Source organism: Apus apus, chromosome 5, assembly GCF_020740795.1.
Source record: "Apus apus isolate bApuApu2 chromosome 5, bApuApu2.pri.cur, whole genome shotgun sequence".
Lineage (NCBI taxonomy): Eukaryota > Metazoa > Chordata > Aves > Apodiformes > Apodidae > Apus > Apus apus.
In genome coordinates, this window is record NC_067286.1 from 45,768,680 (window position 1) to 45,780,819 (window position 12,140).

Below are 12,140 nucleotides of genomic sequence, written 5' to 3' on the forward strand. Positions count from 1 at the left end.
TGTTTATAATCAATATTTTATTGCTGGGTGTAATTCCCAGTTCCAGGGTTAGGATCAGGTTTTGAAAGAGATTAAATTGGTTAACATATTTCTACAGGCAGATTGTTTCAAGATATTAGAATATTGGATCATTGGAGTGGGGCAAATAGTAGGTTTATATGAACTTTTTCAAGCAGAATACCTATCCTTCATGAATATTACCTTATTCAAATATGGTATTTACTGGTTTAGTATTAAATGCTGGGACACAGAAACTTTTGGAAACATTGAAATTTGGAGACTTTTCAAACAGATTTGTCTGAGAATTGCTAAGGCAAAAGACATTCCTTTCCAGACTGAAAAAGCCTTGTGGCTCTCATTCACACTCGTGAACATGGCTCAACCCCAAGAATCTACAGGCTAACAAACTGGGAAGAAGTTCAATGTAGGCATCAAAGAATTAATTCATCAGCCAGAGTGTTGTAACTAGAAATTTTACTATAGTAAACCTTACAAATTAATGTAGCACCAGAATTTCACACCAGAAATGCATCTAGCTGTGAATGGAGTGTCTAACAGTTCTCTACTCTTATTAATTATAAATCCCCAACTTTCTGGAAACCTCAAAATGCAAAGATATTAAAATTTCTTCCTCAAAATTATCAAATAGTATTTGAATTATGAACAGAACTGTGAGCATATTTTTTTCATTTTTTTTATTATATCCTATTTATGCTATGTCTCTGTGATAGTGTAATTATCCCTTGCAATAACTAATCCTTATTGGAATTCTTGGTTTCAATAGGGTCAATTATGCAACAGTTAAATAATTTTTTTAATGATTGACATGGTTCAATGCTACTTATAAACAGATGATTACAGAAAACATTAGTATACTCTGAAGTTTTCTTTTTTAATTATTCAAATTATAAAGAGATACCTGGTAGAATTTAGTGAAAATTAGTTTTAAGGAGTTGTACTTAGCAAATGGTAAAAAAAGGTATACATTTTATTCATCTGCAGGGAAGAAGAGCAACTTTTCAGAGAAAGGGAGAGACCTGAATTAGAAAAAAACCCAAACAAACCAAACCAAAGCAAACAAACAAAAACCAAAATCAAAACAACAACAAAAAAAACACCTAACCAATAAAAAAAACCAAAAATCATAAAATCCCAAATATACATATCTATTTATGTATTATATATTATATAGATATGCAAAAATTAATTCAGAGCTACCTCAACAAACAAAAGCAAGTCATTAGAAAGCACACTGGATTTGGTCCAGATACTCATTTCCAATCTTGGTTTCTTTATTCAGACATAATTTCTGCAGAGTATTTACATTGCAGAATGTAAACTAATTCATGACACATCATTACCTAACATGCTGTTAATCATCTTCCATGCTGTTAAATGATCTAATGTGCTATAAAATGCACCCTTTCATTGGTTTGGAGTACTCTTGATTCATTGCTTACACTTTTCTTTAAGGAAATGAGATGGATGTTTCCAAGATGCTGTCTATATATCTAATGGGACTGTGAGATGAAGAATAACAAACATACTGTACACAGATGCTTCAAGCTGTTTCTGTATTGACTTCTCTTTAGGGTAATTTTATTTCCCTTAGTAGGCTAACTGCTATAAGAAAAGGAGGGGCAAGTATTTTATTCACACTGGTTACAAATACATTGAAAAGCATTGCAAAGAACATGGAATTTGTTGGCAGCATGATGAACCATGAAAAGCATGGTATGCTTACATCTTGTCACAGGATAGCATAGTGAAAACCCTCTTCACTGTCCTTAAGGATGTAAGTAATTGTTGGAAGCAAAGTTTTACGTCCTATGGTATTTCGTTATCTATGAAAGCTGTTTATGCTGACTTTACTGTTCCCCAAAATCTATATTCCACTGTTCCTTCTGAAATTCAGTGCTTGAAGAAATTAGCTTCTTTAAACTGTTTTAAACATGGATTTATCTCTTGTGAGAAGTGTTGAATTAACTCTACTGCTTCAACCACAGTTCTAGGGGACACTCAGAGTGGTCAGCAGCAGTACAGCTATTCCACCTCTTGTCAGCAAGCTTCAGCTGAGGAGGGTGGACTCTGGAGCTATTAATTATTGCTAGATTCAGTGACTTAGTCAATGATACCTGTAGTATTATTTACTAAGACCAAAATTGCTTGTATACTTTGGTCTTGATATTTTAAACTTCTATACAGATTTCAGACTTCTGATTTTGAGGAACTAGATAGATATCAGTGCAAAGCCATTCCTAAAAAAAAAATTCATATAAATTTTTAATATTATTTTTATTTGTATTTTTATAATATTTATTGCAATTAGTATGACAGTATTATTAGTCTACACAAATAAACACATTTTGTGTATATTTTTGTACTCATCACATTGCTGATGCAGATGTCATCTTCTACTGTATTCATTCAGTACTTTCCTAACTATCAAACATATCAGGTTTAAGAAGTAAAAAATTGTGATTGTATTAAAATTGCAGGTAGTGATAAACCTATTTCTGGAAAGCTGAAATTCTGAGATCCCATCATTAAACCACTAATAATCAGATATAGGGAAGAGAAGATGAAGGAAAGGATAATGAAATAATACAGAAAGATTCAATAAACTCTGCTATAACAGGCAAACATGCAAGGAGAGACAGAGCACGTTTTTTTATTTAAATGTAGCTCATATTATTTATGGATCAATAAATATTGCAAGCAAACCTGTGAAAGAATGTGGCATTCTTGCAGGACTTTTCCCTCATTAACAGGTTGTGATAATTTGCTCTCTTTATGTAAATTTTCCTATTTTTCATCTAGAAATCATATTTCAGTAGTAGATTTGCCATATGCTACCACAAGCTATTTTAAAGTGGATGTCTTTCATTAATAAATTAAATATTTATTATAGGATCATAGAATCATAGAATGGTTTGGGTTGGAAAGGACCTTAAAGATCATCTAGCTCTAGGCCTCCTGCCACGGCCAGGGACACCTCCCACTAGAGCAGGTTTTTCAGAGCCCCATCTACCCTGGCCTTGAACACTTCCAGAGATGAGGCATCCCCAACTACCTTGGGCAACCTGTTCCAGTGTTTTGCTACCCTCACAGTGAAGAATTTCTACCACAATTATTTGTTCAAGTCAATTCTGTTGTCTGGTCATGATCTGGAAGACAACAAGGAACTTTGCAAGTCTGTACTAAATTTCAGTCTGAAGTGAATTTGCATAGTTGAGTTTTAAAATGTGTTTGTAGAAGAAATGCTGTTAGGCATTTAGATTATAACAATGCAATTGATAACTGATGTGCTAGCATATAAATAAGTGTCCATGAACAAGCCCTTCACAAATACACTTTCTGCTTGCTCATGTGCTATACATGTGCAGCTGAATTGGGTGGGGATTCTATAGAAAGAAAAATCCCCTGGTTTGGAGGCTTGCACAAAACTTTCTCCTTCATTCCTCTTTGTAGAAGTTTCATGTTCTGTCATCCTCTGGCTTTGTATGCTTTTTGCTTCAGAAAATCTTACACTTCATTTACATTTGACTATGTTAGCTTTTGCTTGACTATGTTAGCTTTTGCTGCAAAAACATCATCACCACCACCAACAAAAAAGCAATTCTTTGGGGAAGGGAAAAGAAAAATCAGCACTTTCTGAGACATTTGCATGAAGCCATAGACACAACCTTGCAAACAGTACTTGGGACCTAATAACTTCAAGTATAATATACCATCTAGTAATTCTGTGTCCATTACATATCTTGGAGCAGTAAGGGGAAGAAAGGAACTGGAAAAAAAAAAGCACTGGAAAGAGTTCCCATAATTTTATTATTTTACTGTTATTTCCTGGTAAACTCACTGTATTAACTGTTTTACTGTAAGACTTGAAATCAGGTTTGGTTTTGTGTTTGTTTTTCTTCTAAACATTAATTTCTTTACTTTTTACTCCTTTTTGCTGACAAATAACTAGAGATTCATGCCCTCTGTCTGAGCAAATAAGAAACTCTGCAATGAATTACACAGCATGCCTCTTGCATCATCTGGATTACCATTATGTTTGGGTCAAAGGCTTGTTTACAAGTATGGAAGGTCTATTTTTTTTTTCTTTTTTATTTATGTTTTTTCCCCTGGCACTGTATGGTTTGTGTTATCATTCCAGAGCATTATATTATCACATATACTCCATATGTCAAGCCTTTCATTACAAACATACATTATTTTGGCATTCCTTTGGAGTTACTACTGAATTTATTTAACAGATGCTTACATTCTATTCTATCAATTCTACAAGGGTTTGTATAACACACATAGACTCTGCATTAGAATTCTGTTACCTTTCTGTTTGAATTCCTAAAGAATTTGCTTACCTTCTTTTCATTTCTTTTTCTTTGCTCTTCTAGGCATCACTCAAGGCAAAAATCACTACAAGCTCCGCTTGAAAGCCTCACTTCAAATTTTTGTTCTGAGGCTACAGAATACTTCTGTCTGTAATGATCTAAAATAAACTCTAGGCAATTCTGAAGTTGTAGTCATTTAAATCATTAAAATTTTTGTAATCTTTGTGGCCCTATGGGAATCTTTACAATATTAAAATCTCTTACTTAGGTTTAGGATCTCCTAGGGTAAGTACTTTTCAATATGCAATTAAAACTATAATGGAAATTTTTCAGCCTCCCTAGTTAGTCCATTTTCATACTACTTTGCCCTTTTAAATAAAAGGTTTCTGTTTCCTAAATGCTGGGGTTTTTTTCCAAAACCCCCAGAACTATTTACTTACCTTTTGGGGCAGAGACTACAATAAATTATTATTTTATAATATCATCTTAAATACTTAAAGAACATTTACAAATTTTTTGCCATTCTTTTTTCATGGAGAATAAGAAATTATTTTGGCCCTTCATCTTTGTTCTCCAAGCCTTCTTAATGGCAAAATTTAAGATTAATAAACAATGGTGCTAATTTCTCTATCAATCCTGTACAGTGGGATTTAAAAGAGAGAATCTCTCCTAAAAGACAACTGAGAGAAAGAGCATATTTTGCAAACCCTACAGGGCTTTTATGATGGAATATTTCAGAATAACCTCTGCCATACAGGGCTATAACGCTCTGTTGGAGGTCTCTATACTACGGAGCAGAGCAGGATTGTTTTTTTCATGTCCTTTATCCTCCTTACACATTCCATAAAGATGCTTGTCCCATCTACACTAGTGTTCCATGACTGTCCCTTCTTCTCTCATATCCGCATCTTTGTCTGGAGAGCTCTGGCTCTCTGGTTATTCTGTATTTCATGTTTTTGTGTCTGGTTTTGCTGGGTGTAATTCTCTGCTTTTCATTTAAGTTATGTTTGTTGATTATGTATGATTTCTCCATTTTTCAGAATCAGTTTGAAATCTAATCCTAGTGCTCAGAATGCTTGGAAAGGTTTTTGATGTCATCTAAATATTATGCAGATCCAAATGAATGTAATATCTCAATTATTTTTCATTCATCCTAGGTAATAAAAGCTTAATGTTCCCTAGCTTAGTTTGCCCACTTTTATTTCTTAAAAAAGATAATATATGAATTTCTAAATAAACAATATTGATAGTTCAGAATGCTATATATAAATGAAAATTAGAAAAATAGTCCCTCTTTTCAAAAAAAGCCTATTTTTCTAGCAGTAAAAATTTGTTTCATAATTTTCTGCTATATTTGAGCATTGAGCATATTTTTACATTTGCTGCCGCTGCATTGTTCCACTGTTCTTTTTAAAGTGCAGATAAACATATGATTTCACAGAATTGTGGGAACTGACACACAAACAGAACACATGCGCACACCTACTTGCATACTACCCTCAGCAGTAAAGTTTCAAAAATTGACAAGATTATCTACAAAAAATTGCAGTCATTGTAGAAAACCCTGCTTTATTTTCAGGTTGTTCTGAGACTGAAAAATTGACACAATTCATTTAGTACAATGTCAATATTTTTTTTCTTAAATTCAACAGCAGTATTTCTTTATACACTGCCTTTATCTATCTAACTTTAAAAGTCTTTTCTGTTTCATTGCATCTCAGAATGATATGATTGTAGAAAATCAGACTCAAAGAGACCCCTAAGGTCTTATGTGAACAGATTTAATTTGCCCATCACAACTGATTAGCACTGTGAAGCACCTCTTCACAGTCTAAGGCCAGTGATTTCTTTCAAGTCACATTGCACAGAATTTTCAAGACTGAAAGCCTGCCATATGGGGTACAATAGGCAGCTTAAAGAGTGAACTGTTGCTGTCTTATTCTCATTGCAGTGAGATGTGGAAGAACAACAACAGTAGAGCCCAGGCAGATCTGAGGGCATGCCAATCTCTGGCAGGAGGCAGTCACAAGCAGCTGGCAGTGGATGAGATGGTAATGTTTTCAGCTGACACAGCTGCCTCGGAAAAATTATGTGTGAACAAGCCATAAATCATTCTTGTTGCGGAGGAATATTTAGTAAATACCTTTCAAAGCCTTTATTGCTTCCTCTCTTTAAGAACTACATGACTAAATTGCTTAAACAGAGCTTAAGTGTGAGAAAAATCCTGTTGAAATATTTAGAAATACACAAACACATTTTTACCCAGCAATCCTTTAATTGGAGGGACTGACTTAAAGAACATTCACTACTCTTTTACAACCTGTATATTTGTCACTTTATGCAACATTTCTATGGCAGCCATGATAGCATAACAAACTCCCAGACTAATTTATCTCTAGAATGTTTTGATGACCAAAGATATTGTGTGCATGCTTTGGACAAGAAAATGGCTTTCACATTAAACTTCTTGAGCAAGGATGGAGGGGAATGTTTTGCTGTTTAGAAGGCTATATCAAACAAGAAATAATGAGGTTTAACTACATGAATTCTACCTCCAAAGAATTCCTGCGACAATTCAGCAAACTGCAAGTGTGTCCTTCATAATTTGTCCAAACAAATTCTAGCCCGTTCGCATTCATAGGTTTATCTTATGTATTTAAGATATAATGAGCATTAATTCACTGTAACTAATGATATTTGAACATTTCAAAAAAATCAAAATGTCGTAATTTCAGATCTATTGGGCAGATTCCTTACTGTCCTGATTATTATTACTATTTAAGTAATAATTACTATTTAGGTTTTAGATATAAATTATATCTGCAGATGTCCATTCAGATAGAGCTTCTGAAACTGGTGGTACCTTTCAGTAAATCTTGGATCCATCTACCAAAAACTAAGAAGTATATGTGTTTGGAGTTTTACTCCTAACCCACCTTTAGATTTCATCTTATTTAAGGTATTTTTTTTTAATTATTATTAATTGATGATGTATCTGTCTGTTTTACTGACATTGCACTTCCATTTCCAATAGAGGTGCTTTTTAAAGGGAAAATACAAATTTTACTGATGGAAATTAGATTATGTCTTCAAGTATAAAAATAATAAATACTGTCTTCCCAATAAAAAAATAAAAAATAAAATCTATAAATCTGGCTTCATACCTGCAATTACCAACTCTGTAGCCTAGCTGGACTCCAAATGGCAACAAGCCATCTGCACAGCTGTGCACCTGATCAAAGCAATTATGTGCTATGCATACACAGAGCAACCTTTTTACAACAAAAATTAGTATCCTGTAGATATTTTCATTACTCAATTTAAAGATCAGCTATAGAACAGCTGTATGATGTTCAAAATGCAGTGGCAGCAATGAAAAACTAATCAGAATTACATATTACCTGAGTATAGAGAAAATTTTAAGAAATAATAAGGTTTTGTGAGCTGTATTTACTGACTGGAACTCTTTCCTGACAGTATTTCTAAGATTTTGGCTTTCTTTTACAGTTAACTTGGTAAAATTGTGGAAGAAATTAATAATAACTAAATGAATCTGAAGAAAACCTCATGGATCAAGAAAGACAGGAAGCAACTATCTTCAAACAGGAATAATCTTACTGGAATTAAAAATATTTAATGAGTCGGTGCACACAGGTAGCTAGAGTAAAAAAAAACAAACACCAAAAAACAAACAAACAACAAACAGAGGACTGCCTGGCTTTTCACAGTGCTGATCTAGGTATTGCCATTATGCATTACAAGAATCTGTTATTGCTTCTTTCTGGAAGAGTTAGAATTACACAGAGACAAAATTTCACACCATCACTGAGGACCAATATTTAGGGGCAGGTGGATTAGTAAGGCAAGGGGAAGAGAGTATTTTCTTTCCATTCAGGATATGAGGGAACTGCAGAGTTGCCATTGGAATATTCTTCTGTTGTAGCTGTTCCGTAAGGTGATAAAGCAAACAATTGATTGTGGAATCAAAGGACAGATTTGTAAGAGACCTTTAAAGATCATCTACTCCAACACCTATGCCATAAGCAGGGACATCTTTCACTAGATGAGGTTACTCAAAGTCCCATCCAACCTAGCTTTGAACACTTCCAATGATGAGGTTTCTATATCTGCTGGACAATCTGTTACAGCATCTGACTGTCCTTGTTGAGAGAAATTTCTTCCTAATGTCCAATGTAATACCACACTCTTTCAGTTTAAAGTTGTTATTCCTGGTCCTGTCACTATTTTTCTTCTCCTTGTCTATACACTGGTATGTATTCTCCTTGCAGACAAAGGGTCTGTGCTTCCCTGTTTGATAATTTTAACCCTAGATGTAATGGCAGGAGATCATAATTAGCCACGAAGGTAATGAAAGAATTTTCAAATTAAAATAGTCTAAATTCAATAATTTTTAATTTGGAATAAGAAAAATAATCCCCTTTCTTTAAAAAAAAACAACAACAATGATATTTCCACAAATGTGGCTCTATGGAATAATTTTTCTCTAGAGATTTGCAAACTGGGGATAAAACAGTAAATCTGTTGTCTTAATTTATAATAATGCATATCAAATTAGACACCTCCTGGTATATCTTGGGATATATCAGATATCCTAAGGCAGCAGTTTTGAGTATCATACTGCACTGTGAATTCCGTGAGAAAGACTGAAGACCTTAACACCGGTAAGTTCATCGGTATATCTTTACACCCTCACAACTGCATGGCACTCTCAGAGCACTTGTGCCTTTGCATTATTATTAGGGATATTTTATGAAAAGTATGGCCAAAACCTTGGACTCAGAGACAGCATTTCATCTGCACACACTCTTGTTCTAGAACAACACCTGAAAGAAGAAAGAGATCAGTTGCTTCCATACATGTTTCTGCACAGGGAAAATGTCATTATTCTCAGAATATATAATTAGTTTTGAATCCTAATGCTATTTTGTAAAGAGGTATAAACACATTTATGCTACTAGGTAGATTTCCCTGGGCATCAAACTACATGGAATTTCGGTGTGGAAGAGAAAGAAAGAAAGGGGCAAGAAAGGAGGGAAGAGAAAAATAAATAAACAAACATAGAAGTGATGCAAGAGACCCTGGAAATGAATTAGAAATCTCCTGTCACAAAAAAAATCTGCTTTCACAGTACTTTCTGTTTTTCTCAGCTCTTAAAATTCACAAAAGTAAAAGGATCAAAGAGTCTGCACAGGATGCCCTTAGTGGCCTGTCACTAAGAGTGGCTTTGCCACTGAAAGTAGGACCCTTACTTTCGAAAGATAACTTAGTATGAGTCCGGACACAAACTAAAAGTGAGGTCTTTGATCAAAGGGGAAGTTAGACATCTGAGGAGTGGGAGCTATTTCATGATGAGATATAGATGCATTTTAGTAGCCTGAATAGTTAGGATTGTGTGTGTGTGTTCTGCACACATCTACAATTGTTAGCTAAATATAGACATTTACAGTTTGGAGACATAAGTGGGTAGTGACAGTAGAACAGAGGTATGTATGATTAATGCTATGGAGACATTTAACTCTGAAAGAATTTTAGACACCTAGGTTATGACAGAAATACCCTACTCTGTTCCTTCCTTCACTTCATGGCAGTGACTTGGTCTGCTTCCACTTCCACTACATTTCCATTTCTATTCCCACACTTTCATTTTCTATGGGAAATTTCTGTTAAATCTAAGGTAACTAAACAGCTATTGAACACAATTTAAATAAGATTAAATTAGATGCTGTTAATAATTTTGTAAATAATATGTAAGAAATACATGCTATCTTTCTACTCACTGACAATTTCCTTAAGATTCTCTCTTACAAGAGAGTTGGATCTGTATTTCAGCTACAGTCTTACTGTGAACGATGACTATGGTTTAGTAACTAGCCCAGTGCTCTTTTGTTGTGTACCTTTGCAGTTCTGAAGAAATGCAAGGTCATAACAAAGATTTCTGAAAACAATCAATAGCATGCAAAGTGCTTCAGATCATTTACAAGGAGTGAGTAAGGCTTAATAAATTGTCAGAAAAAAAGTGTTGTTTACTAATACATGTATCATAAATGTCTCTGCAAAATCATTAATTCCAGCATCTTCTATACATAAACTGTTTACATAAAAATTGAATATGTAGGGTGAAGTTTTATTGTCTGAATAAGAATACAGATGGTCTGATGTTTGCAATAAGCACGAACTCTGAGCAAAGGTTAAGTGTTTTACTGGGAATATTTTTTCATGTTTTCTTTTTCTCTTAGAAATGCAATATTTCTTACTTCTTTTTCTTTTTTTCACCCCCAAATTCAATCTGTAAATGCATTTTCCCCTAAAATTTATATTAGCCACACAAGCTGTTTTCCTGGATTATTCTAAATCCTTTCAGGGGAAGTTGTCTAGGACAATTTCTACTGCTTTACTAAAGGGAACATTTTTTTGACTGTATTTGTACAGTAAAAAGGAGGTTTAGTATAAGTTAAATATCAGAAAGTCCATGAGAGCAAATTGAGGTTGTAGATATTACAGATTCAAATACCTACAGTAAAGGCCACAGCCAAATTCCTCCAGCTAAAGTTATTCTACAGCTTAGCACCAGTAAATCTACTACAAGGATATTGATTTGACAGAATTTTATTAGGTAATTGAGTAAATTATGCAAATGACTGTCTAATTATCCGTAGGACATACTAGATTTGGGAATAAAATAAGATGCAGACCTGGAATTAAATCTCATCAGGCAGTTTGAATGGAAAGCTTGGCCAAAACCTAGAGCTCCAAGGCACAAAAGGGAGTTAGCTGCTGGTCAGATTTCCATACGGAGTTCTGTTTAATTCAGGCAGACAGAAAACTTTGGAAATAAAAGTGATGTATCAGCATAAATAAAGAGGATAATTCAAGCAACAAAACCCTGTCATTTCCATATAACTTCAAAATACAATATCTGAGTCAAAACCTGTCTTAATGAATATTTATAGGATGGCTTATGGGTATTTCCACATAATGTCTGAAAAAAAGAAATATTGAAAAACTGCAAACACATCAGAATGCTTTGATACTCTAACTCATGAAAACCATACAATTATTTACAGTATATAACCTAATTTTCTAATTGTTATGGTTTGACTGGGAAAAGAGGAACATAATGAGGTTCAACAAGAGCAAATGTAGTCCTGCACCTGGGAAAGAACAAGAAAATGCACCAGTACTGGCTAGGACGTGATCTGCTAGAGAGACAACAATGCACTCTTGTGGCCAATGTTATCTTCGGGTGCATTAAGAGGACTGTGTCCAGCAGATTGAGGGAGGTTCTCCTTCCCCTCTGCTCGGCCCTGGTGAGAACTCACTTGGAGTATTGTGTCCAGTTGTGGGCTCCTCAGTTTAAGAGGGACAGTGATCTACTTGAAAGAGTACAATGGAGAGCTACCAGGATGATTAAGGGACTTGAATACCTGCCTTGCAAGGAAAGGCTGAGACCTAGGGGTTTTCAGTCTAGGGAGAAGACTGAGAGGGTATCTAATTAATGTCTATAAAGGCTGGGCATCAAGAAGTCAGGAACAAGCTATTTTCACTTGTGCCCTGTGATAGGACAAGGAGCAATGGATTCAAACTCGAGAACAGGAAGCTCCACCTCAACATGAGGAAAAACTTCTGTACTGTGAGCATCTCTGCTGTCTCTTCCTTTTTCTCCCCTCATCAATCACTGTAACTGGTGGGATAGAGGAGAACACCACTCCTGATCCTTTAACCAGCTGCCCCTGGGCCCTGAAGTCTCTCTTTATTGCCCTTGGACTTCTGGTAGCTACCTCA